At 40.5% G+C, this 27,198-nt stretch overlaps 1 protein-coding gene across 1 annotated transcript in view; it reads right to left on the bottom strand.

Moving 5' to 3' along the window:
- RBM47 (RNA binding motif protein 47) overlaps nt 1–27,198 on the bottom strand; it is a 158,611-nt gene that overhangs the window by 26,900 nt on the left and 104,513 nt on the right. The window contains 1 exon segment of the mRNA XM_034671911.1: nt 12,673–12,797. The gene's annotated coding sequence lies outside the window, so the exon portion shown is untranslated.

Here is a 27,198-nt window from a genome sequence, read left to right as displayed (position 1 = left end):
CTCCCGGTTGAGAATTCCAGATTGAGTCTGTCTTTTTTTTCCCTAAAGATCTTATTTGTTCATTTGAGAGAGAGAGAGAGACAGAGGGAGAGGGAGAAGCAGACTCCCTGCTGAGCAAAGAGCCCAATGTGGGACTCGATCCCAGGTCCCTGAGATCATGACCTGAGCAGAAGGCAGACGCCTAACCAACTGAGCCACCCAGGATCCCCAAGTCTGACTATCTTAGAGTGATAACCAGATTATATAACTTGCACATGGAAGGTATTAATTAAATAGTAGGAGAAGAAGTTGTTATTTTATACTTGCCACTCCGGGCACAGACTTGGCATCTTCATCTGGCACTTACTATCAAAGCTGTCAAGACTGAGAAATGTGCAACAGCTTTCACAGGTCCAGTGTATCTCCAACACCAAGCTACTCATTTAATTTGTTTGAAATTCTCTCAATTTAATTCTTCAAACTAAGCAACTACCACCATACTGCCCTATCAGATGGATTCTTTCGTCAAACGGATTTGTCCTCACAGGCAAGCCAATAGGTGTGGGCCACACAAACACTACTTCTGAAATCAGCCTAAGGATCTGCCAAGCTATAGCAGTGCCTCATTTAAATCCAGACCTCTCTGGTACACAGCCCGAGAAAACTGCTGGCACCTGGTTTTTAAGACCCGGACCATTCTCAAGTGTCACTGCTGGTTTCTCTAATAACGTAGAAAGCCTTACTTAAGATCCAGAGTTTTGTTTTGTTTTTTTTAAAGACATACCATGAACAATCGCTAAAAATGTTCTTCTGGAACTACAATCAACATCTATACCCCTTAGGCAAGAGGCAATGATCTGATGGAATAGATAATTCAGCAATATTTATGTATGCATTCATTCATTCATTCACTCATTCATTCAAACAATGATTGGACATGTGGGTGTGTGCCAGGCTGGGCTAGGTCTTGGGGATACGGTGGTGACTACTGCACAGCCCTTGGGTTCCTAGTGAAGAAGGAAAAAGAGGAAAGAGGGCTGAGTGAAAGCAAGAGCAAAGATGGGGTGGCCACATAAGATGATTCAACCCTACGAGGTCACATATGTCCTTTCAACATTTTACTGAGTGCCAAAGGTACGACAATGGCTTAATCAAGTGTACCAGCAAGAAAGACCATGGGTCAAAACAGCACCCAGGGAGTCGCCCAGCTGTAACAAGGACTGAAAATCTGCATGTATCTGCTTTACTTTTATTTAGAGAACATTGGAAATTCTGCAAGAGTGAGGTTCTCCTTATCCTCCTATACTTAGAACTCATATAGTAGCATATATTACCTATTACAAATCTAATATATACACAATGACGTTGTAATCCAATACATTCATTAAAATCATAAAAACCAAAATCCATTTTATCGAGCATCTTGGTGACACACACCCTCTGTTGAATGCTGTCCTTTAGCACAGTGATCGGGATTTTGGAGCTGGACACCACTCTACAGCATTCTGGTATTTCCAGAAAAGTGGTTGCAGAGTGTGCTTCACTTACATGCCAAGAAGAGAGCAGCACTAAGAGAGAAACAGGACTCAGATGGGAAAGAGGGAAAGAGATGGACTAGAAATAACATCTCAAGGAATTTCTGTACCGCTTAAAGACTCCCGAGTTACCAACAGCTGCCATTTTGAGCACCTATTACACGCATAATACACCTTAAGGAAGATACTTGATTTTCTGTGACACTTCTAGGAGTTGAAGTTTACAATGTGGGCTCTAGAGCACGGCGGATTGGCAAAGCACAGCCCATGGGCCAAATTCAACCCTGTGGCTGTTCTTACTAAGTTTTGTTGGCATGCGGCCATGCCCATTTGTTTAGATACTGCCTGTGGCTGCTTCATGCTACAATGGCAGAGCTGAGCTGCTGTAGCAGAGACAGTACGGCCTGCAAACCTAAAATATTTACTGCCCGGCCCTGTACAGCAAAAGCCCCCTCCCTGCTCTAGGGTCAGATTTCCTGGGTTTGAGCCCCAGCTCTTCACCTGTGTAGCTGTATGATGGTAAGTCATTTAACTGTTAGCTGCCCCCTTTGAAAGACCAGGCGCTTGAGGCTCAGATCAAATAGCTCACCTAAGATTACTCAGAATTGAAACTTAGCTGATGACACACCCAAGCTCTTTCTACCATGGTACTCTGTTACTCTGTTTTTGCGATTTCTAGTGATAGCCGGGTTAGCTGCTGGATAGCCAGTGTCACCAGCGTAAACCCATGATCGGTGCAAAATGGACATTGGTTCAAGGAGGCCCAAGCCCAGACCCCTTCCACCGTATGTCTCAGCGCACCTCCCCACCCCATCCACCCCTCCCCTGCGCTTTCAGATTCCCACAGTCTGTTCCATAGCCTGTTGCTGGCCCTTTGCAAAGTAGTGAGCACGTTCAATTCTATTTCTAGACTTAAAAATCTATCCAATTAAGTTCTTAAGTGGAAATGTATAAGGACTAGAATTCACATAATCCAGATGCTTCAGTAAGAAGATGGGACTGCGGTGAGGCAGTGGGGACACTGGTGACACCGCCAGGCTCTGGAGCCAGACTGCCCGGCTTTATAATCTGGCTCCACCAACTTGAGAAACAAGTGCCATCACACAAGTCACTTCGTCTCCCTGAGCCTCAGTCTCACCACCTATGAAAGGGTGATAACAGAACCCCTCATGCAGTGAGGGTTAATTGAGATAACACACACAAGCACCTGGAAAGGTACCTAGCTGAGGTAAATGCTCAAATCCCATCATCATCATCGTTGTTGTTTCAGTTGGGCAAAGCAGTGGATGTGTTTCAAGGATGTTCTCTTCGTAGAGAAACTATGTAGCCACAGTTTAGAATCACACATTTCTGCTTGATAATGTAATTTTAAAAGCTAAAGAATTTGAGGGACTTTGCTCCCAAATTTGTGTGGACAAATTGGAAGGGAACTTATATAGATTTTGCCTTCTCTATTTATATGGGAAAGTGCTTTAGGACACTGCATGTGAGGGGCACCTGGGTGGCTCAGTCGGTTGAGAGTCTGCCTTTGGCTCAGGTCATGATCTCAGGGTTCTGGGATCGAGCCCCTCACTGGGCTCCCTGCTCCTCCGGGAATCTGCTTCTCCCTCTCCCTTTGCCCCTCCCCCTTGCTCGTGCCCATGCGCGCTTGCTCTCTCTCAAATAAAATCTTAAAAACAAAAGACACTACACGTGAAATATGTGGTTATAATGATGCATTTTTAAAGCTAATGATAATATAAAAGGTAAACATGTTCTTTTTTGATATTTGTTCAATTGTGTAGTATTATATTTTTTTATTACCACTAAGTATACCTACACTAATGCTCTATGCCCACTCATTGAAGGTAATAGGCCCTAAATGTTGTTTGCTAACTATGGGATATTAAAATTACTAACACAAGTTTAAGAAAGTAACCTGGGCACAATATTCTTAGAAAAACTCTTACATGCCAGCATTTGAATATAAGAACTGGTCACTTAATGCATGGTCATTTTTATTATAAAAATATTCTTTAATTCACAAAGGGATTAATACTGGAGTTCCTCTAGAAAGGAAGTCCTCTATGTCATGTAGAATATGATGGAAGTTATTGAAAAATTGATTTCTCCCTACATATCCTTCCCTATGTATCCATATATACCTACAATACTGTGTAAAAGGGTCAGTCCATTTTCCTGATGGAGAGACTGAGAACAAGGGTGAACATGTGCTGAAGCCCAGAATCACAATTAGACAGTGCTCAATTCGGGATTATAATTTAATAGAGAAGCCTTTATCTTTAGGGTGATAGTCTCTAGTTTAACTTCTATTTGACAATAGTCTGTTTATATTCAAAACCAAACCAAACCCAGGCAGTGAAATACAGCGGAGTTCAAGATACATATATGGGCTTTTAAAAAATTCTAAAATTTGTGTGCAAAGGATATGTTTTTGTTCGTTTAGTTTCTTGAATTTATCTCAGATTTAGAAAGTGAACTTTTCTCAAACATAAGGTTACACAATCTTTATAATGATGTGTAAATGCTATTCTTTCCCCCCAACTGCAAATGATGTTAGTGGTTTGCAAGTAATAGTTACAGAGTAATAGTATGGTCTATTATTGCCACGTCATATCATACCAGAATACATGCTCTACGGATGTGTTCTTTTCTTACCTCCCGGTGGTATACCAGATGGTACAAAACGCAAATATCCTAGGTCTCTTTGTAAGGAAAGTCACAGACATACTGCCTGCCCTAGAACAAAGACTCTGAAACAGAGTGACACAGTCAAACATTAGCTTCAGTGTTAGGTATGACCTTCTGATTTATTTGGTTAACATTAGTCATTTCGGTTGTGACTATGAAACATTATCTGCTCCCACAGGAGAAAAAAAAAAAAAACAGATCCTGTTTAACGTGGATGACCTTGTAGTTCACTGACCGGTATCTCAAGGCAATAGTTACAGCGAACTCGCACTTGGCCAGGAATACTCTCAACATCGAGTAAGCCATGGATTACTATCTCCTCAATGTTTAAGTTGAATGCGGGGTATTTTTGAAGTTAAAAATATTTTCAAATACCACAACACTGTTTCTTGACAATATGACCATAATGGCTCTTTGTGAGAAAAACATATACAAGGAAGTGAACTCCCTAGTGGGAGACAAAGACAGCATGCATTAGAATGCATCTTTAATCAAAAAATATTTTTTCTCTTTATTCATTAAATGTTTAATGTTGTTTTCCCTTTACTCCAGCTTTCTAGCTTCACTTTACCTCTGGCGATGGCTGGATTTATCATTATTATTATTATTATTATTAAATTATTATTATTTTGCATTCAGTGGGAAACAAAAATGATAGATTATTGAATAGGTCCTTCCAGCAAAAGGATGGCCAAAGTCAAACCCTAATGCCCAATAGATTAAAATCTTGGAAAAGAAAGGAAGAACCATGATGTCACTGGTGTGAAGGAATCTGCGTCATTCTGGGTGGGTATTTGTGAATACTGTGGTATGTTTTATCAACTTCATTTGGTTTTCAGTTTTCAAAAAGACTCAATGAAAAAAGGAACCATCTGAGAGAGGTCCTTTAATAACAGAAAAAGTAAAATTCACTTTCTATTATGGAGGGATTTTAGATATTTTAGGCTATTTCTACTTTTATCTATACTATTCGAAATGTATTAGAAAAGTCAAAACAATATGGTTTATTTCATTAGCTATAATTGAAGCTTTCCAAAGGCAGGGAGGCTTATTGCGGTATCCTTGGCACCCAGCACTGAACGGAGGGATGTTCCAGTAAAGGCATGAACGAATGAAAGAACCAATGAATGAGCACATGAGCACTGTCTTTTATAAGAAACATGGTAAGATAAAGCTAGAAAGAGAATTTTACTATCATATATAATTACCAGCAAATTGCTTTGATCATTTTTTCCATTTATCTATTTATATTTAACTTCTGTGGTTTACCTACATCCCGAACCATGTACAAATAGCCATACCAAGTATTGTGCAGTGCTCTACATGACCAAAAGGAGCCCATTAAAGAACGGATAAGCCAGCTTTGGGACGGGAGCTGACATTTTTTTTTTTTAAGATTTTATTTATTTATTTGACAGAGAGAGACAGCCAGCGAGAGAGGGAACACAAGCAGGGGGAGTGGGAGAGGAAGAAGCAGGCTCCCAGCGGAGAAGCCTGATATGGGGCTCGATCCCAGAACGCTGGGATCAAGCCCTGAGCCGAAGGCAGATGCTTAACGACTGTGCCACCCAGGCGCCCCGGGAGCTGACATTTCTGATACACAGCTCAGACGACAGTAGCTTCAAGGGGCAAAACTACATGGAACGCATGGATGGATGACACTGGATGCAAATGTTAACCTCCTTAGAAACTTCTTGGTAAGGGTTCCTGGGTGGCTCTGTCAGTTAAGCATCTGCCTTCAGCTCAGGTCATGATCCCAGGGTCCTGGGATCAAGTTCCACATTGGGCTCCTTGCTCAGCAGGGAGCCTGCTTCTCCTTCTGCCTGCTGCTCCCCCTGCTTGTGCTCTCTCTCTCTGACAAATAAATAAAATATATTTTTTTAAATAAATAAAATCTTTAAAAAAGAAAAGAAAAAGAAACTTCTTAGTAAAGTAGGCACTAGTCAGATAGCTGTAGAACTTAAATGACCTCTTTTTCCTGCATTAGCCGATATGCTTAGCTTCTACTATATTATTTCAGGGAACTGGTAGAGATTTTATGCCACAAGGAAATAGGTGCAGACCATGCCTGACCATGAAGGCAGTTTCCAAACTCTCCTTTACGTGCGGGTATTTCGAGAGGCTGGGTATTACAGTGTTGAGCTCGTGAACACTGGCTGGGAAACGGTCCTTTTCTCCCTGGTACTGCTCTGCTTCGGGGCAGTTTTCTGCCATACAGTAGGGAGTCTTGATGAATTAGAAAACAGATCAGAAATTAATCTGATACTGAATATAACACAAAAGTTCACAAATGTTTATATGTGAAATCCAAGGCTCGAGATGCAATAGTGTCACTCACTCATCTGTCTTTCTACTTTCCACGAGAATGTGCCACGCAGGGACATCTCTTACTGCAGAGGGCCAAGGGTGGGGAAGCAACACAGAGACCTCTAGATTCAGTGGCGGGGAGTGGGGATCACTACTGCTGGCCACCGAATTCCTCCTCTTTCATATTTCTCTCACCATTTTTAAAATTATTTTCCTCTTGTTCTCATCTTAAATTCTCATTTAATAGCCCTGGTTTTCAAATGTAATCGCCTCGGTTAATAAATACCCCAGAGTAACATACAGGGATACAGCAATGCTACTGTGTGATTAGCTATTTGCTTTAATCCTTAAGTAACACACATGCACACACACACACACCCTACTTTTTAATGAGTATTCACCATTTGAAAGATATATAGGAATATATGGTTTAAGACTAGGGAGGGGAAAAGAGATTGTCAATTATAAATTATTTAAATGCTAAATTTGTAATTTTTTGAGGTAGAAATTTGTAGATGTTTGGAAAGACACCATGTTGCTCTATTCTGAGGAAAGATATTAAAAGAAGGAAGAAGAGAAAGAGAGCAAGGGGAAGGAGAACCAGTTTCCCCAGTCTCTATAATTTAAGTAGGCAGTTAAACTTAGTTGGAAATTCACATAAACGTTGCATAGGCTATAAAAATTCTATAGAAGCACAACCGTATTAAAGAAATTAATAAAATTTAGACTTAAATTTTAAGAATAGAAATGAACAGAAAATACATATCTGGAGTTTTACTGAGCCTAGAGCATTTAGAATGAAATTTTCAAGTGTGAGGAAGCTTATATTTTCCAGGTGTATTAAACTTCCTGGGATCATTTTTGTAGACATAATTGCTGTTCATGTCTCCCATACTCTGTAATTTCACTGTGTGCACTTGGAGTTAATATTTCAATTGAAAAACGAACATATTGGTAAAAATGCCCCAATTTGAGCTAGTCATTTATTCCCAGTCTCACAGAGAAATAGTAGATATTCTTTGAGTTAATAAAGTGTGAAATGACTTTAATGCTTCAAGGGAAATACAGTATACCAGTCTTGCAGACTGTTTTAGAAAGCATGGCTTATCTTATCCCACCCTACATCAGAAAATTTAATTAGTTTATTTCCTTTTTCTCCAAATCCACGTTTATGGCAAAGAGAAAATGAGGACCTACAACGGCAAACAGTTTAGCCCTCATACATCAGTCCCTGTGAAAACCGAGAGAGAGGGCAGACTGGGTCACAGGGTGTTTCTCACAGTTTCTGAAGCCAGAGCCTTCGCAGATTTAACAAGAATTTATTTGCAATCTGGACACCCAACTGCCAATACTGTGTTCTAAGGCTAAGAATCGAAACCGTGCGGAGAATCCGGCCACAGTGAGTTACATTAGTGTGGCTTAGCGTGGCGTTCTGATCTCCAAGCCCGTGAGAGAGGAGCCAGTCCAGCCCAGACCTTTGGTCTTGGTGATACCAGGTGAGGCAGCTTACACAGCCTGGGACTTTCTTCTTCCGTCTCAAGATTCTGCAAGTGAAGGCGAAGCAGACCTTCACATTTTCTATCGTAAGCACACGTAGGTTCTGTGCACAATAAAACAGAACTAGGATAACTGGAAACACGGTTTGCCCACGTAACTGTGTCTAAATCTAGTTTTTTTTTTAATGTTTTTTTATTATATTATGTTAGTCACCATACAGTACTAAATCTAGTTTTGTTTCTCTAAAGCAACACGGAGAGAGATCTATTTTTGTACAAAAATAAATATTTCCTGTAGCTCACAATTCACAGCCAGATTCAGTGTGGAGTGTCCTCTCTTTCCCTGTGCTGCCAAATATATACACACGCAAAACACCCCCCCACCCACCCACACAACCCCCCCACACACCCACCCACACACACACACACGGACACACACACTTGGACACACACACGGACACACACGGACACACACACCCACCCACACACACACACACAGACACACACACGGACACACACACTTGGACACACACACACACGGACACACACACATCCTTTTTCTTAGCCTAACATGCTGTCTAGCTCTGCTGTTCTTTTGCCAGGGATTTCATCAAGCATGTTTACATCAAAACGCTCGCTGATCCCAGCCGCCACCTCACAGCTGTATCCTAGTTACCAGAGCTGAGCCCGCTGAGCTGTTAGGCCCCTGATTGCTCCAGCTTTCTCTCACCTGTCTGTGGGGAAACCACCTAAGCCGACACTAGGAAGCAAAGTAAGTGAGGATGAGCGTGAGCTGGGAATATGTGCACCATCTGCCTCACGGACTGACACACATCTACTGAGACCGACTCGATGGGATCAAAAAGCACCTCTTTAAAAAGAACCCTGGTCCTTACCATACACCATGTACAAAAATTGACTCCAAATGGATCAAAGGCCTAACTGTAAGTTCTAAAACTATTCAACTCTTAGAAGAAAAATATATATAATATAGTTTTATATTTCCAAAAAATATAGAAAATCATGACATTAATTTGGCCTTAATATCTTGGATCGGACCCCAAAAGCACAGGCGGCAGAAGAAAAATAGATAAATTGGACTCCAACAAAATGGAAAACTTTTATGAATTAAAGGACACTATTAGCAGAGTGAAAAGGCAACCCATGGAATGGGGGGAAATCCCTTAAAATATTAAGGAATTAATACCCACAAGGTATAAAGAACTCCTACAATGCAGCAACAACAAAACCAACCAATTTTAAAACGGGCAGAGGGCTAACTAGGCATATTTCTCCAAAGATGATACAAAAAATAGTCAACAAGCGTATGAAAAGATGCTCAAGATCAGCAATCATCAGGGAAATGCAAATCAAAACCACGATGACCTACCACTCATAGGATGGCTATTATAAACACACACACACACACACACACACACACACACAGAGAGAAAATAAATGTTGGCATAGATGTGGACTGGACATGTTGCTGGTGGGACTGTAAAATAGTACAGCTGCTATGGAAAACAGTATGGGGGTTCCTCAAAAGCTTAAACACAGAGTTAGCATATGACCCACCAATTCACTACTAGGTATATACCCAAAAGAATTGAAAGCAGGAATTCAAACAGATAAAGGTACACCCATGATCATGGAAGTACTACTCACATAGCCAAAAGATGGAAATAACCCAAATGTTCATTGATGCATGGATAAGCAAAATGTGGCATATATAGACAATGGAGTATCATGAGCCTTTAAAAGGAAGGAAATTCCAACACATGCTATCACATGGATGAACCATAAAGACATGCTTTTAGATTTTAGACGTTTGTTTCAACACAGATGTAAAAATAAGGTTTTAAAATACCAAACAAACCAGTATTACAAAGTGGCACGAGTGGAGAGGAATCCAACAGATATTTGTAAAGTATCTACTCTATGTTAATATGCAAAGGACAATCTAGATCAGAGAGCAAGGTCAACTGGTCGGTGGCAAGCTTCCTTGCCAAACTTTGGCTCGGTCTGCTGAAATTGCTCAGTGTAGCTCAGGACAAGTACAGTCATACAATATTAACATTTCTGGTAGTGGCGAAGGATAGCCAAATATTCATGAACCCAGTTACTCCTGAAACTTTCTGATGTGTTCCGGAGTTTGAAAAATCTGATAAAAATCCATGCACGGTGCAAGTGCAGACGTTTCCTTTGGGTGTGTGTTTGGGGGCAACTGGTGCCAGGTGAGGATGAAGATTAGACAGAAATGATCTGTAGATTCTATCACTTTAAAATTCTAGTCATGATTCTACAAAGCTCTCCGTAAGGCCCACTGACCATTCCTTTGCTTTAGGAGTCCTCCGCTTTCGGTATTTTATTCACTACTCCCAAATTATAGATGTTAGAGCTAAAAGAAATTGTAGAGGCCATCTTGAAGGAGTTTCCCTGCACTTTTTTACATAAAAAAGAAATGATTAACTTGAGGAATTCTCCTAGTATTGAAAATGCAGGGAAACATTTCTCTCCTAAAGAGCAGAGGTACTTTCCCGGCTGGATAATGAAAGTTCTACGACACATTGTGTTGTTCAGGTAAGTTTACCTCGTCTGCATAATCACCTTCATTGTTGTTTCCGCCACCTTGTGTACTCACACACGTTTACTAAAAACCACCTCAGACACTCATTAGATACAGACAAACTGAGCCTCTCACTTTAAAGAAGAAACAGGACTTGAGAAGTTAGGTGACCTGTCCAGGGTTAAGTATTTTTGAGTTTGTTGTTTGTTTGGACTCATCAACTGAATTAGGCTTCTCCGACAATGAAAAGATCTTCTCTTGTTCTCCTGAAGTACATAGTACAGAAATGAACAAAAGTGGGGACAACAAATACCAAGTGAATGAATACAAGCCTCGTATATGCTTTTCCCCATAAACAGATCCAAGACATGGAGGTTGGTACAAAGCGGCAATTGGATGGCATTATCTTCTACTTTAGAAACCTGGTACTGGTTAGGACTGGGGTAGGGCTGGGGGGAGGGAAGAGGCTTTTATTTCCTGAGCTTCTGCAGAAATACTTATGATTTTAAACCTTAAAGTGATAGAACTCAATCTTTACACACATGCATGAAATGAACATTGTTGTATATAATGGGTAAAGAGAAATGGGAGGACAAGTATAATTTGAGATGCTTCTGGAAGACAGCTGGACAATATTAAGAGCTTTACAGTGTTCATTAAAAATAGTTCATTTTCATTAGCCCAATGATTCCACTGATAGAAATGTACCTCAAGAAAATAATCAGAGACACAAAATTTATAGTCAAGTGTATGTTCACTACAGTGATATTTATAATGTAATGAACATAATAGTACAAATTTATATGTGAATACAACAAACGTACAGTAGTACAGAAATGGCTAAATAAATTATGGCATAGTTGTAGGCTAAAATATCCATCTCATGTTCTCAACTATGCTAAACTTGTTAAGTAATATTTTAGAATATATATGAAATATTTTTAAAAAACAGAAAAGGAATAAATATACCATAATGTTAATTGTGGTTATCTTTGGATTGTGAGATTATAATCAATTTTTCTTTTTTTAAAAGATTTTATTTATTTATTTGAGAGGGAGCACGAAGGGGGGGGGTGGCAGAGGGAGAGGGAGAAGCAGACTCCCTGCTGAGGGGCTTGATCCCAGGACCCTGAGATCATGACCTGAGCCAAAGGCAGACGCTTAACTGACTGAGCCACCCAGACACCCCTATAAGCAATTTCATACTTTAAATTTCCAGGTTTTCTTTAATGAATACACTTTTATTTTAAAAAAAAAGTTAACTCTCTGAGTCCCTGAATTCAGTAGATTAAGTCCAGAATCCAACCTAGAGGGTAAGAAAATAAGGGACTTGGGGTGGGGGGCAGGCAGGGGAGGGAAGTTATTGGGTAGATCATTGTCACCCCAGCACCATCTCCCTGACATCCAAGGATTTACCGTCTCTACCTTTTGGAGCTTAGTGAGGGCTGGGGCTGGGGATGGCTGTCTATCCAAGGTTCAGCCTCTTTCATGCTCCTTGCACATGTAGGACTATCACCCATATAACACTAATACCATCTATCTGTAGAGAATTACATCCTTGGCATTTACATGGGTTGTAATTCACTGGATTGCCAAGATTTGAAGAGTCTGACGTGACAGTTATTTTTACCTTATACGAAGGTGAGGAAACAAATTTAGAGAATACCATGAGGATTGTTTAAGAACATACAAGTGTCTCTTCCAGCTTGTGCAAAGGACCCTTACTTGTGTCCAACACTTTCAAAAGACCACTCTGATGGAAATACCCTTGACCTCTTTTTTGGGTGAGGTAAGAGGGAAGTTATGAGCAATACATAATTATTCCTTGTCTCTTAACTCCAAAGATTCTCACACATACGGACAGAGGTAGTAATTTTTCCTCTTGGGTCACAAAGACGTAAACTGAACAGAGAAATAAGGATTTGTATTGTGGGTTTAAGACGACTTATCACGTCCTATAAACCACCAAGATTGTCACATAAACATACACCAGATACATATAAGATACATAAGCAGCAGATACCTTGGTTGACAGGAACGGAAATTTAAAGTTTTCTTTAAGTGAAGAAGAAAAGAACACTGGGAGTGTACTCACCAAAAACGCACTAATTTGGTTTGCCCGGTCCTTTATAGGATCTAGAACAAGAATACACAGGGAAATTCAGGCAGCTTGCTTGGGATTGTTCAGTTCAATTTTTGGCATGCCCTTCGAGCCAAATCCTGAGGGATGAAAAAAAAAATGCTATTAATGTTTTCAATTTCAGTATCATTTTCATAAGTGTGTTAAAAATTGGGGGCCATTTTCTTAAAAAAATGGATTACCGTTACTCTATCATGTTCTCTACAAAACAAGAAATGCAACCATTTATTCTTTCCCCTATTCTCGAAGAAGCAGGGAACAGTAAGAAGAAACTGTCCAACTTTGTCCATCTTTCGTACTTTTCCTTCTGCCTTCTTTAGAGCTTCCGTGACTTCAAGATGAACAACACAATGTTTAGGAAGAAATAGCCTGTATTTTATGCTTATAGGCTCTTAAAAAGAAGAGGTTGGTGTCCTTCACAGAGATGATACTATCTAGCTGACAGGCTGCCTCTCCCCATTGAGGGGCTTAGGCTACACACACCACCAACAGATCATCACACTCTTCCCTGATGAACCCAGACAGGGTCTCAAAACCCACTGAAACAAGAGTTGTAGCCATCCACTACCAACTGATTAGAGTCGCTATGAAGGCCACTTCCTATTCTGCCCTAAAATGTGTAGTTACGACTCTTCTGAGAATGTTCTTTACGTGGAGTCCTACAAAAAACAGGATTTCGGATCCTAGGATCATCTTTAAAGTCACAATACAGAAAACATTCAAATTAAAGACAGTTAAGATGAGACATTAAAATATATACTAAGCACCAAACTTTTACCTTTATTTCACATTTGGAAATATGAAGTTTGCTCCCCTGAAGAAAATTAAAGGAGTTGGATTACCAGTAGTGTTCAAACCGGTTTTTAATTTTTTGTTTTGTATTGTTTCGTTTTTGTTTTGTTTTGTTTTCGTTTTTTTTTTTTTTTTAAAGATGTAGCACCCTTTCTTCCATCAAAAATTTACTTGGGTGCAAAACCAGAACTGATACAAGGAAGCTGGCTGAAGTGCAGGCAAGGGAGGCAACCTCATCCATTCCGCTCCATTGTCCACTGGGGGCAGGTGGGGAGCCTATGGGACCTGTAGGCCTACAGAGGGCACAGTTCGGAACCTGCCAATTAAATGGCCTCTAAAGCCAGTTACAGTTCCAAATTATTTTGCCTTGAAATATACTGCATATTGCCAAGAGTGACAAAAGCTTTCAATGGGATCCATAACCTTATGAGAATACAAGCAGTAAAAATAAGCCATAAGCTGGTTTTCATCCTTATTGTCAATGATCTATGAAAAAAAGAAAGAGGGGGAAGAAGAAGGGAGAGGAGGAGGAGGAAGGGTGGGGGAAGGGAGGGAAGGAGGAAGAAAGAGGAAGGAAGGAAGGAAGGAAGGAAGGAAGGAAGGAAGGAAGGAAGGAAGGAAGGAAGGAAGGGACAGCTATACCCCCAAATAAATCATAGAGTAATAGCTGTTAAACTGGTTCTGGAAGCATATAATCCTTACCCAAATCTGTGAGGACAACTTCCTAAATGCTGTTATCCTGGATAACACTTAATGATCAACATCACAGTATTTGATAAATTAAAATAAATGTGCAAATTACAAAGTGTGTCCTGAAATTAATTCTACCCTGTTGAAGTAACAGAATACAATTTAAATTCCTGCCCTGTTCATTTACTAGCTAAGTGAGTCCAGACAAATTTATTCAACTTTTCTGAGTCTTGGGTTCCTTATCTATAAAGTGGAGATTTCATGGAAAACAGAGACTGTATGAGAACAGAGGAAGGACTGCACGGAGCATACAGAATATAAAGTACCATTCCTGGCACACAGTAGCTGTGCGGAATTGTGAGTTTTCTTTCTATAATAACAAAATTTCCCGCTTATTTTTTAAAATAATATCATGGTAAAGGACAGGTAAACTTTATGAATTAAAAGCAAATCATTAACCTATAAATGAAATTATAGGCTTTATATAGTTTTGTGCTATATCTTAATGAATGAAAGAAAGATTATCAATGTGCCTCTCATGGGTATTCAAGTAACAGAAAATTTCTCCCAAATAAAATACTTAGGCTCGACTGTTCATTTCCAGAAAAAAAAAAAAAAGATTTTCCAGACTGACTCCAAACACAACCTATTTCACTAAAAATTTAATATTCTTTTGCAAAAATCTTCAAGCAAAACCCATATGCCACTTGTGTCCTATAGCTTCACATTCCTCCTGACACGATATTGGGTACCCCAGGGAATCCAGTTTGAAAAGTCCGTCTCTAGTACAATTCCTAGATTTTAGTGTGGAGGGAACTGTCTTACTGAAGGTCACATAATTCTGTATGTTAATAAGATTTGCGGGGCAGTTCCTAGAGGAAAGCAATGGTTTCCAGACATTAATTGGGTTGATCCATTCACTTCAATCTCCTCACCCCTCCTCATTCTATGAACAGCTATGGTTACTGCTCACTATATTCTGGAGTCTTTATGAAGCCCTCGTCGGGAAATCTTCCTAAATTCCGGAAGAAGGAAAAGCTATTCTGAGCAGAACACTTGGTTTGTTTTAAGTTTGGGGCATGTGAATCTTAGAGCTCCTTCTCCCTCTTCGACAAATGGTGGGTCTGGGGGTGAACGTTCGCTGGATTTATGACGCCTATGGCACCATCTGTTTACCCAAACCTGATTTTTACCCCTTCTTCTTAATCTTGTCATACCATATGTAGCTTTGAAAGCTGTTCCAAATCTATTTTTGGAATGATAAATGCATGAAATAATAAATGTATTTTTCCCAAAAGGACACCCCAGTCTAATATCACTTTCCATGTTCATCTTCTGCTTCTCGACTCCATCATAAACCTAGGCTAAAAATAACTCTCTCATCCTTTCTGAGGATAAGCCAATTGCCCACACTCAGGATGCTAGTACATGGGCCTAATGCTACCAGGAGACCACCAGGGCAAGAGTCAGATAAGAGTTCAGATAACAGAATCCTTACTCGGCCACCAGCAGGGTTTGACCACGGGTGTGCCACTTAACTTTCTGGGCCTCAGCATCCTCCCTGGTGTAGGGAAGCTGATATTAACACCTCACGTGAGAGCTGTTGTAAGGATAAAGTGAGATACTACATTTGAAAGCATCTTGTAAACTGCTCTCCATAAGCTTCTACCTGGATGATTGCATTATCCCCCCAACTGACTCTCATTTTATCCACTCTTGCCCACTGCAAACACTAGGTCTCGTGGCAGGCCAAGCGATCTTTAAAAACAAAGCAAAACAAAACAAAACCACAACCACAACCACAATTTGAGCAGGTCTTGACACCCTCCTGCTTAACCTCGACCCTTTCTTACAATATGCCCTTATAATAAAGTCAATATCCTTAGCACAGCCCATAAGGAAGACTTGGGTTCCTCTTCCAACCTCATCGTGCGTCACTTTCCTCCTTACACATGCTGTTCCCAATGCTTCAAACCCTCGCCAAGCCCCCTGCTCAGCCAGCTTGTTCTCATCCTTAAATGTCACTTCTCAGAAGCCATCTCTGGATCCCCTGAGATACGTTCCCACAACACCATATAATCTCTCCTTGTACTCCTCATAACGCTAAATTGAACTATATGAGATTGCCATTTTGAAGGACAAAAACAGTAGAGTATCGGCAAATTTATATGGTTTAACCTTACAGTTGTCACTGGCATAATAATGGTCTTCCCTAGTTGGTTGTGAACTTTACTAGGGCAGAATCTGCTACTATAATCCCAGTGCCCTACAACGAATCCTAGCACATAGTAGGTGCTTAACTGTTTAGTGTGAGATGTTGTCACTACCTTTTTAATGCTAAGTGCATCCTTTATATATTGTCACTGGCAGTAAAAACCATGCTTTTTTTCAAATGCTACTTCGACCTTCTATAGGAATGAAATGAAGAAATGGAATGAAAAAAATTATTTTTTAAGATTGTCATGTCTGGCATTTCGGGAAAGCACAGGTTCTAGTATGTGTAATACACCTCATCAGGGATAGAATTTAGCCCACTGGGGTGGTACCATTTACGGATCTGTGTTTTGTCACTCAAATGTTTCTCACCGAAGGGCAGAATGAAAACAATTCTCAAAGGAAACCAGATGATTGGCATTTATTTCTTTTTACAGCTTTTGCCACGCGATAGCAAATCGGCTGGGGAGGGGGGGAGGATAGCATCTATGAGAGTGCTAGACTTGAAACTGAGGAATTTTAAAATATACTTCCCCATGATATTCAAAAGGAATGCACCCTACCATGTTCCCAGATCACTTCATCCAACTATAGCATGGCTTATGACCCTTATGAAACGAACAGAGCAAAGACCAAGTCTAAACCAAGGTTGGATGATGTACAGGGTAGGCTACGCTTATGCACAAGCGATGTAACTTAATAAAATTCATAATGTTAATAACAGCTAACATTCACTGAGTGCTTATAATGCATCAGGTACTGAGCTAAGCATTCTGTGTACGTTGTCTTATTTAAGCATTACTGCAACCCCATGAAGCGAATTCTCTGGTAATACTCATCCCGAGACCGCCCGTTGGCTCAGGTCCCTCAGCTGTAAGCGATGAAGCTGGAATTCAAACCCAAGAGGCCTGAGACCAGAATCTGCACTCTTAATTATTCTGCTCCATGGCAGAATCCAATTGCTTCCAATTGCATCCTAGTCTGGGAGAGCAGAAAATTAAAAATTTGTGCTATAATGAAAATGACAAATGACTCTATTTATATTGCCGCTTTGGAGTCATTTATGAGTCAAACCTGGGAATGGCAAATCCATGATTTGTCAAAGACAACCGTGTGAGAATTTTTTCAAGAGTTCCAATATTTTCAACCTGGGTGAGAAAGAAGTGTAACTTTTTGGATGACAAGTAGAGAATGTCACTCATAAATATCACGGGCTTAGAAAACCTGGTTATCCAACGTGCTCCCTAGATTCTTGAAAGGCTGTTATGCTTTTGAAAGTGTAAGACTTGGCCCACCTGGGTGGCTCCGCAGGTTAAGCGTCTGCCTTTGGCTCAGGTCATGATCCCAGGGTCCTGGGATCAAGTGTTTCTCTGCCCCTCCTCACACTTGTTCTCTCAATCTCTCTCTCTCTCTCAAATAAATAAATAAAATCTTAAAAAAAGAAAAAGAAAAAGAAAGCATAACACTTTGGAAGGTTTTTGAGAAATCAGAAACTCCATAAAAGGAGTCAAGAGCCTGCCATTTCACTTTCTACTGCTCAGTCAACAATCTCTAATCTGACAGTTCTTTCTTGCTAACATTTTTAAAAATAACCTCTTTCAGTAGCAAAGAAAATGAACACACTAACATTCACACCACAGAAATATGATTTTTAAAAAAATAATCACAAATGACTAATTCTTGACGTAGGATTCATAGGTGGTGGTTACTGCGATGTGACTCCCCACTCCCTTCCGTCTTTGTGCATTGACATTTGACTCTTTTTATATTATGCACCTTGTACCAGTGAAATCTAAGGCACCAGCTAGTTACTCATTAAACTTGGGTGCCAAGGGCTGACTTGTACAAATTACGCTATTAACTGCCCAGTCTGGCCTGTGTGCAGAAGTGGAAAAAAGCAATCATCATCGCTGTGAAATTCTGTCATATCGGCAGAATTGAACTACAAATTGCAGCAATTCGTGCCTGACCTCTGATCTGTGAAGTTGGTCTAAACCTTTGAACCTCAGTGTGGAATTGAGAAGCAGCACTGACTTGTAGTGGAGAAGACGGCGAGCAAGCATTCTCTGCTGTGAAGAGTTAACTGTGACTGTTGGTTGACTCCCTGAAGAGTCTACTTCTCATAAAAATGGCATTTTAATAAATCTAATAAAAGTGGAGAGTTTCGGGATGAAAATTTATAAATAAATATGTAAAAGCGAAAAGGAAGGGGGGAATCTGAGATAACTTGAATTACTGGGCATTTATCTAGTACAGTAAAAAAAAATTCTCCTTACAAGCTGGACATCAAGAGTTTTAATTAAATACTTTAAAAACTTTTGCCAAACTGCGCCATCTCTCATATGTTAAAATTCTAAACAAATATATTATCTAATTTCTATTATAAAATACAAATCCACATTAAGCCATCTCTGGGGAAAAAAAAAAAAACCACCATGGGAAATCAGACCTTTCCTTGAACCCAAACTTAGCTTCTGATACTAAGCATTAAATGAAGAGGAATGAATACGTATAATAACATACATTTCTTGTGTATACATTTTATCATAACACTGATCTATCACATTTTATTCATAATGAGGAAGGTTTTTCTTTTGAGAATTAGCTTCAAATGCTATTCAAATTGCTCCATTTCCAGGTAGAAAGCAGCGAATATTGTATTTCTCTGGTTTCTTTAATATTAGAACAAATACTACATAAAATACAACTATTCTTTATAATGAAAGTGAAACTTACTTGTAGTCTTTAAAGCATACAATCCACACTTAACTAATTCCACTTCATAAACTTTACTACTGGTTTGAAAAAACGGTGCTACAAGTCTTATACGAGACCTTTTTTCAGAGAGGAAATGTCATGACTGCTAAATATATGTAGCAATTATCATAATGCTAATTCTGCTTATTTTTCTTATCTTTCATGATCACATTTCTTAAAATCACAAACCCTTCTCTAAAGACTGACTGAAAATGACTTTGGAAACAAAGGTGGACATTACCGATAAATTCCTGCTTCTTATCCCATGGTTAAAGTAGCAGTGATCTGTGAAAAAATGACTTTACTCTGTGAAGGCCTGGCTTTTTCAAGTATGCAAAATGAAGAGCTTCTGGAAGAAGTGATTTAAAAAAACAAAAAAACAAAAACAAAAAAAAGTTCATAACTTAAGAATTTTGGTTTTGCTATTGGTAAGGCAAACCGCAGTATTTGAAACTATTACCAAGCTCTAATTTTCCTTTTTGGCCTTCAATTACAAAAGGGATCACTTGCTTATTCAACCTGATCTGAATCACTCTAACCAAACACGACCATCTCGTCCTCTCTTCCAATTAAAACAAGTAAGGGTGTCCCCTACCTTTCCAGTCTTGAAATCTGGATGCGACAGGCTAACAGTAACAAAAGCTTTGCTTAAGCAACCTTCGCTCCTGATCTGGGGAACTGCGTAACTCTGTTTTACACAGCACACGTCTCCTCATTGGTCAGGGAGCTTTGGCCATTTAAATGCCTTGGGAGTCATTTGCTAAGGGCACCTGGAATGAGCTTTGAGTGGGTGGCACAGAACGAAGGGAGGTGTTAAAATTGCCAGATACAGACTGCTCAACAGCAGCCTGAAAACTGAATGAACACCTACTGTAACAAATGGGTTCGGGGAAGGCCCAAGAAGACAAAAGCTCCGGCATTTCATAGAGAAAAACATTTAACCGAACTCTTTTATTCAAACGCCACTACTGACTAAAAGTAAACAAACGATCTTTTAAATCCACCTTCCTGGAATAAGACAAGTGTCCATTTGCTTGTACTGCGTGATGCAGACAAGACACAGAGTAACTGCTACTCCATCCAGGTTGTTGTGAGAATTAAATGAGTGAATACACGTATGTGCTTAGATAAAACCAAAAATTACCCGGGAATTAAATCCTCATTTGATTTTACTTCACTTCCAATCTGGAGCTGGCAAGGGATTTTCTAGATAAGAAGTGGAGAGAAATAGAAGGGCCACAGACAGAGACGGGAGTGGTAAAACATGATTCATGGTAATGAAGACAGTTCGTACATAACAACGGACCAGAAAGACCGGAAGCACCCAGGCAGAGTAAATATGCTCCTTTTCAAGCAGTTAAGAGATGGAACCTCATTGAAAGTCTCTCCCTGGAAGCTGGGTTTGTCAGTTCTGGCCGTTGGGAGATCAGGGGAATAGGGAACAGAAATAGGAAGGGCGGGGGGAGTGTCCTGAAAGTGAGGTGACATCTGGGACCCAAAGTCTCCTGAACAAGGATGAAAATAAGCTCCACAGCATATACAGAGAGAAACAAATCTGTGATTTCAAAGTTGTGGGTTCCAGTTTTCCCTTAGTGGTTATTCTGTAATTGTCAATCTTACTAAATTCCAGAACACCTTAGCGATTTGAAGTCGCCAGGATGGGAAGTAAGAAGTCCAGAGTGACAAGAAAGTTCTACACCCAGGTAACTGGCCATTTATCTACCTTTGGGGGGGGGGAAATAGAAACAGCATTATTACTCCTAAATAAAATAATCTAAAACTATCAATAGAGACTAGAAAACACTAGCAGGTTAGTAAAGGGCCCAAATCCAGAACAAGTCTAAGATTATCATCAGGTTGAATATTATGTGAAACTAAATTGACAGGTTCTGAATGGAGAAGAATCGAAGCAATCTCTATACAACACTAAGGCAGTGTTTCCAAAAAACTGATTTTAGACCAAATTCCTCTTGACTACAAATGGGACCCAGGAAATCTTTTATATGAGCAACTGAATATTTCATACAAGAATTTTTACAAATTCTGGGTGTGTGGCATGCTTTAAGCGTTAGAAAGAGGGTATTTTTGGTGTGTGAGTGGGTGTGTGTGTGCCTGTGTTTATGCACGGATGCTGGTATGCGTTCTTATACCGAACATTATCAAAGAGGCAAAGACTCAGGAGACAAACCATCTCAAGAAGACACATTTTAGAAGTAAGGTGGTAAGGATGGGGCAGCTTTTCACTGAATACCTGAAAACTCGGATCACAATTACAGCCTGCCCTAAACAAACAAAACAAAACAGCAATATTTTCCTGCTTTTGCGTTGAACAAAGTTAATTTTAAAAATACAGCAAACATGCACACAGATATTTATGGTCTTTGTAAAAACAATGCATACTAGTTATAACACATTCAACCAATATAGAAAAGTACACAGAAAAAGTAAAAGCCATCCTTCTCCCATTGCCACTGGCATGGACTGCTACTACGGAGCCCTCAGTGGAGGCAAACGTGTAAAACTGTAGGTCAAAGCCATCATGGTAGACATATAGTGCTACCTTCGCTGTGTTAACTTCTGATACATCGGGCTTGCAACAAGCTGAAGTCATCCCAGGAGGAGTGATTTTTGTCTCAACAAAACACCTTTGTTTTCAGAGTGGAATGACAGCAGGCAGATCTGAGGTCCGAGACTGGAGAGAAGAGGGAAAAAGGACACAAGCAAAATAGACGCTTGAGACAAAGACTAGCTCTAAGGTGATTCGGAAAAGGGAACAAGAAACAAGGTCGCAGACAGGTCTGGGAGAGCAAGAAGTGGAGTACAGGTAAAGACATGATGTGAAGCCAGGAAACTATTATGTGGGGCTATTATTTTAAATATAGGTAAAACCTACTAAGGTCATTTTTACCTGCTACTGGAGAGCATTATATTTTATTTTAATTTATCTAAAGACTAAGATAGGGGTGCCTGGGTGGCTCAGTCGATTAAGCGTCTGCCTTCAGCTTGGGTCGTGATCCCAGGGTCCTGGGACTGAGCCCTGTGTGAGGCTCCCTGCTCAGCAGGGAGTCTGCTTCACCCTCTGTCGGCCACTCCCCTGCTCGTGCTCTCTCTCAAATAAATAAATAAAATCCTTAATTAAAAAAAATTTTTTAAAGAAAGGCTAAGATATAGCCAAAGATCCAGTGAATGTGTATTTGCTTTGTATAACACAGTAGTATATAGTTTTCCAGAAGTAGGTTTTACACTACTTAGAGTTACACCATTTAGAATTTCAAAATCTTTGCTGTATTAACACATGACTAAGGCAGAAAAAGACACTGTTCACACGCACACGCACACATTAAAGTACTAGCTTCCACGTGAAAAGGTATCAACCAGTGGCACGGAAGCCGTATCACTGTGTTGGTGTCAGCAATGATAACGGGCTGTGAAGCTAACGAACCAGCACTGGAACAGCGAGCTCAGAGAGGTAAGGACATGCACGTGTATATACGAGAGCCGTTCTAAGGAATGGATGCAACACACAGAACTCCCTCTAAGGACAGCAATATGATAGCAAGGATTCACTCCTTCAAGACAGCTTTTGGTTTCACACACACACAACATACACATGTCGGTCTCAGTTGGGCATTGTTAAAATCCCTTTACCTGCCCTCTTCTACCACCACCGTGGATCAAGAAGTCTTCCTCTGCTTTTATAGACCAGTATCCACAAACCTGTATGATCAAAAGCACCATACGGTTCCCTTTTGGTTAGTTTGCCAAATAGCCTGTTGTGATATCAACAGGAAGAATTAAATAGTGGACATTGCCATGTTGGGATAAAGAGTTTATCTTATGTAGACATTAGAAAAGCCCTTTAAAGGTATGGTATCCTCTCAGTACAATTGCTTTAAAGAGTAAAATGATAATAGTAACCTACGTACGTATTTCAGTCACTCAATCCATATTTATCAAGTACCTTCTAAGTGTCAGGCACTGTTCTAGGTTACTAAGGCTTTAGCGGTGAACAAAACAGACAAAAATCCTCATGAGCCCTCGAGTCCTACGGGGCAAAAGACATTTAATGAGTAAGTCAGTAAAATATACAGTATGTTAGACTGTGAAAGAGCTAAGGAGAAAAAACAGGAGGGAAGGAGCATGGGAGTGTGTGGTGGGGGAGGGGGACAGTGTCCCGCCTGGTCTCTGTATTACAAGCATATTTACTATTTATTATTTTAAAAATTTAAGCATGTGACTCCATTAGAGTTCTAGTGGGATACACTTTTAATCTAAGCATATAGCTAAACTCCTTTAAATCATATGTCAAGTAGTTCCTGTTTACATAGTAGTAGCTATTTAATGTGGACACAGGCAAGGCAGCAGACATCTTAAATGCAGTGCTTAGGTGCCAGGTGCACGGTGCTGTGGAAAGAAATCCAAGAGGGAACGTCATGTATTCGCAGGATTGTTTTGAAGTAAAACTAATTCTGCACTACTTTCTCGGCTTACCAAGAACTTCCAAGGATTTAAACAGACCAGGCTGGGCTGCTCAGAGATCACACACCCTCGCTCCGGCTCATTCCCACCCCCTGATTGTGGACATGCTTGACTGAGTCCCTGTCCCTTAGAAATGTTCACCATGACAGAGACACCACTCAGAGAGAGGAAGATGACAGAAGATCGGGACTACTCACTTTTCTTCAGAGTCAAGGGTTCCAGCATCCACTACTGATCTGGGGGCATCTGTGAGCCTTGTCACATCATACGTGACTATGTCTATCGCAGAGCCTCTCTGTGACTTCTTACGCAACTCGAAGGAGAGATTAGCCAATTAAATCAAATAACCCCACCCCATATCCAACCAACTCCTTCCCTCTGAAGCTTTACTCAAGCAAGGACATTGCATTTGTTACTTTTAATTTTAAATGTGTCACAAAAGCACAGCCCCTCTTGCGTTCTCTACTTTCCTGAATGGGCAGTCAGTGAAGAGCCCAGAGGCTTCAAGCACCTGTGTTTATTACAGGCAAGACGACATCTGGTGAGGCAGCCAACGAAGACGTACAGCAAGATGGAATCATCACCTTTCTCCTGTCTAATTTTCACTGAAATTCATCACCTCCATCTGTAATAAAATAATGGTAGCTAACTCCTCTCTATAGCCCTTGTCATACACCAGGCACTGTTCTAAGTGTTTCACATACATTAACACATATAGTCCTATAAATATATTTTGAGGTTAGGGACTGGTATTATCCCCATTGTACAGATGAGAAAACCAAGGCACAAGAAATAAAGTAACTTGCCCAAGACAGACAAGCTGGCAGGAGTAGAGTGAGGATTTGAACCCACACACTCTGGCTTGTAGGGATCACACTTTTTTCCGCCTTTGGATAAGTAGATAGTATTCCTCCCTCCCTCCCTCCCTCTCCTTTCCTTCTTCCTAATCACCTGCCCCTCTATCTACCCACACATCCTTCACCCTGCTGCTCTGACCCTGACAGTGACAGGCATTTCTGTACGTAAGAGAAAAATGCTTTGGAACTTTGGAGACGGTATCTCTGAAGCCAGGGGAAGAAACTTTAATACTCGGTGAGTGAAACCCCAACTTATAAAAGCCATAGAATCTCATTTAAATCTAAAGACAATTCTCTTTGCATTTTCTCCCTAAACGCTTCCTCTGACCTAGGCAGCATTCTTCATTAACACACAGAAACCTGTCAGATTTTGTAGTGATCTCTTCCTGACCCTGTAACATAGCAAATTGTGGTGTCTCGTAAGCTAAGAAATGACCTGTCTTTACCCTATATATCCTGTGGTCATGGTCACAGACTTTTTCTTTTTAAAAGAGGAAGTTCAGAATAAACATTGAATGTGGGTGGAAAGGAGATACCTATTACAAAGTCATAAATAACGTGTAAAATCCAAGCCCTGTGTTTATCTTTTGCTAGAGAAAAGCCAGCTATATTAAGTCATGATGTAAAACGTAGATTTCCTCCCGTTTAGAATGTGCAGTCAGGTTAACAAGTGCTCAGGAAGTGTGTGGTTCTGCCAAGTATTATGTGAGTTTTGCTCTTTAATAATTACTGGAGTTTTAATAATTTCCTCCAAATTACCGCAGAAATCCCCTACCATTCTGGATTCACCGAGTACTATGCTTTTCCATTTCAACAGGTATTTCCTGAGCACTTTCAATAAAACTCCAAGATGGGCTCAAGTACTGGGGGGTGGGGGGTTGGGGAGGTGGGAACTGCAGTCAAAGACCCTGATGTGGTCTCTATTAACTAAGACCTGATGCGGTCTCTATTAACTAAGAAAGAGCTAACCATCTTTTGTATGTCACGTGTATATGTATGTTAGGGGGAGGGGCACAGAAAAATGCAATGAGAGAGAAGGAAGCAGGATTAGGAGGAACAGCGGGGGCTACTGCTTAGGGTGGTCAGGGAAGTCCTTTCTCTCCTGGGCAGAGACCTGATGGAGTAAGGAACAAACAGTCTGAAGAGAGAAAGCACTCCAGAAGAAGGAAGGAAGGGCTACAGAAGAGTAACAACTTTGGGGTATCTGAAGAGCAAGAAAGGGGCAACACGGCTGACGACATAGGGTGAGCAAAGCAGGCAAGGGTCACGTGAGGGCCTGATAGGCAAGGACTCTGGGTTCTGTTGGACCGAATGGAGGATTCTAAGCAGAGAAGCAACGTGATCTGATTTTTCTTTTCTTAACATCACTCTGGCGTGGAGAAGAGATCATGGGTGAGCCAAGGAGGAAGCAGAGGGACAGGATGGAGACTGTTCTGGTCCTCCAGGGATGGGATGACGGTGGTTTACACTAGAGTGGTAAGCCTGCAGTGATAAGAAGAGAAGCTGACCTTGAGTCATATCCTAAAGGCAGAGCGGACAGAACTGGCTAACGGATGACCTGGATGATAGTAGGGGCCAGGATGACGAACATTTTTCCAGCCTGAGCAATCAAGAAAAGGGTTGTGCCATACTACCATCTCAGTAACACAGGGCAAAACCTTTTTTTTATGGCATGGCATCCACTCATAAGCAGTAAAGACACAAATATATAGTGAGTGCCATTAATCATCAGGCAGCATATTGGAATACTATTTTTAAAAATCTAGGTTTTAGCCAACCAACACCCTCAGTCCTTAACTTCGCTGCTCAATATATTGGGCATGAACTCTGCAGTCCTCTCTGTTTCTAGTTTTCTCTGGCACTTTTATGGTTCTTTAATTCAAAAGAATGTATGTACTATGGAAAACGGACCGCAGGGCCAAGAAACAAAAAAATACACAAAACAGTCTCAGTGACCTCCATTATTTAAAGCAATAAACCACAAATTTAAGAAACACACTGGGTAGGTGGGTGGGGAGAGGGGGGTATACAAAAGGTCCATACTCTGGAAACTCTGCCAAACTTCAGGGAAATAAAGACTTGCATTAAAAAGCATCTGCCTAGAAAATTCTCGGGAAGCTCCCAAGGCCTATGGAAGATGGAGTTGGGGGGACTAATGAGTGGGTACTCCCCCCATTCTCCAGTTCCAAGGCCTCCTTCCCCGGTGCCCACCATCTGGCCTTCAATTCCACCTGACTCCCCCCTCCTTAGTGTTCTGCTCTTTGATTATTCCATACTCTTTCTCTCTTGGGCTTCATGACCCAGTTCCTACGTAGCTCCACTCATGACTATCATCTGCTTTTGTAGATTTTCCACGACTGACTTCGCCAACACTGACTGCGACCTACCATTTTCTTCCCTCGTCCTACATCCCCTCCTCACAATCACATCACTTAACCCTTGCTTTCCATTTTTCATTTAAAAAGAAAATGCTACAATCTATCCAGATGTCCCGTTTGGCTAACGATAGGAAGTATGCCAATTAACTTATATATCGTATATGCAAGATATGTATTTTTTTAATCTCTCACTTCTATAAACTAAAATGACTCTTAAACCCAACAAAATGTTCAACCCCATTGGTAAGCAAATAAATGTAAATTAAGGAAAAATATATAAACAATATCACTTTTAACCAATAAAATAAGCAGAT

This window comes from Ailuropoda melanoleuca, chromosome 11, assembly GCF_002007445.2.
Source record: "Ailuropoda melanoleuca isolate Jingjing chromosome 11, ASM200744v2, whole genome shotgun sequence".
Taxonomy (NCBI): Eukaryota; Metazoa; Chordata; class Mammalia; order Carnivora; family Ursidae; genus Ailuropoda; species Ailuropoda melanoleuca.
This window is presented reverse-complemented; position numbering and strand designations above follow the sequence as displayed.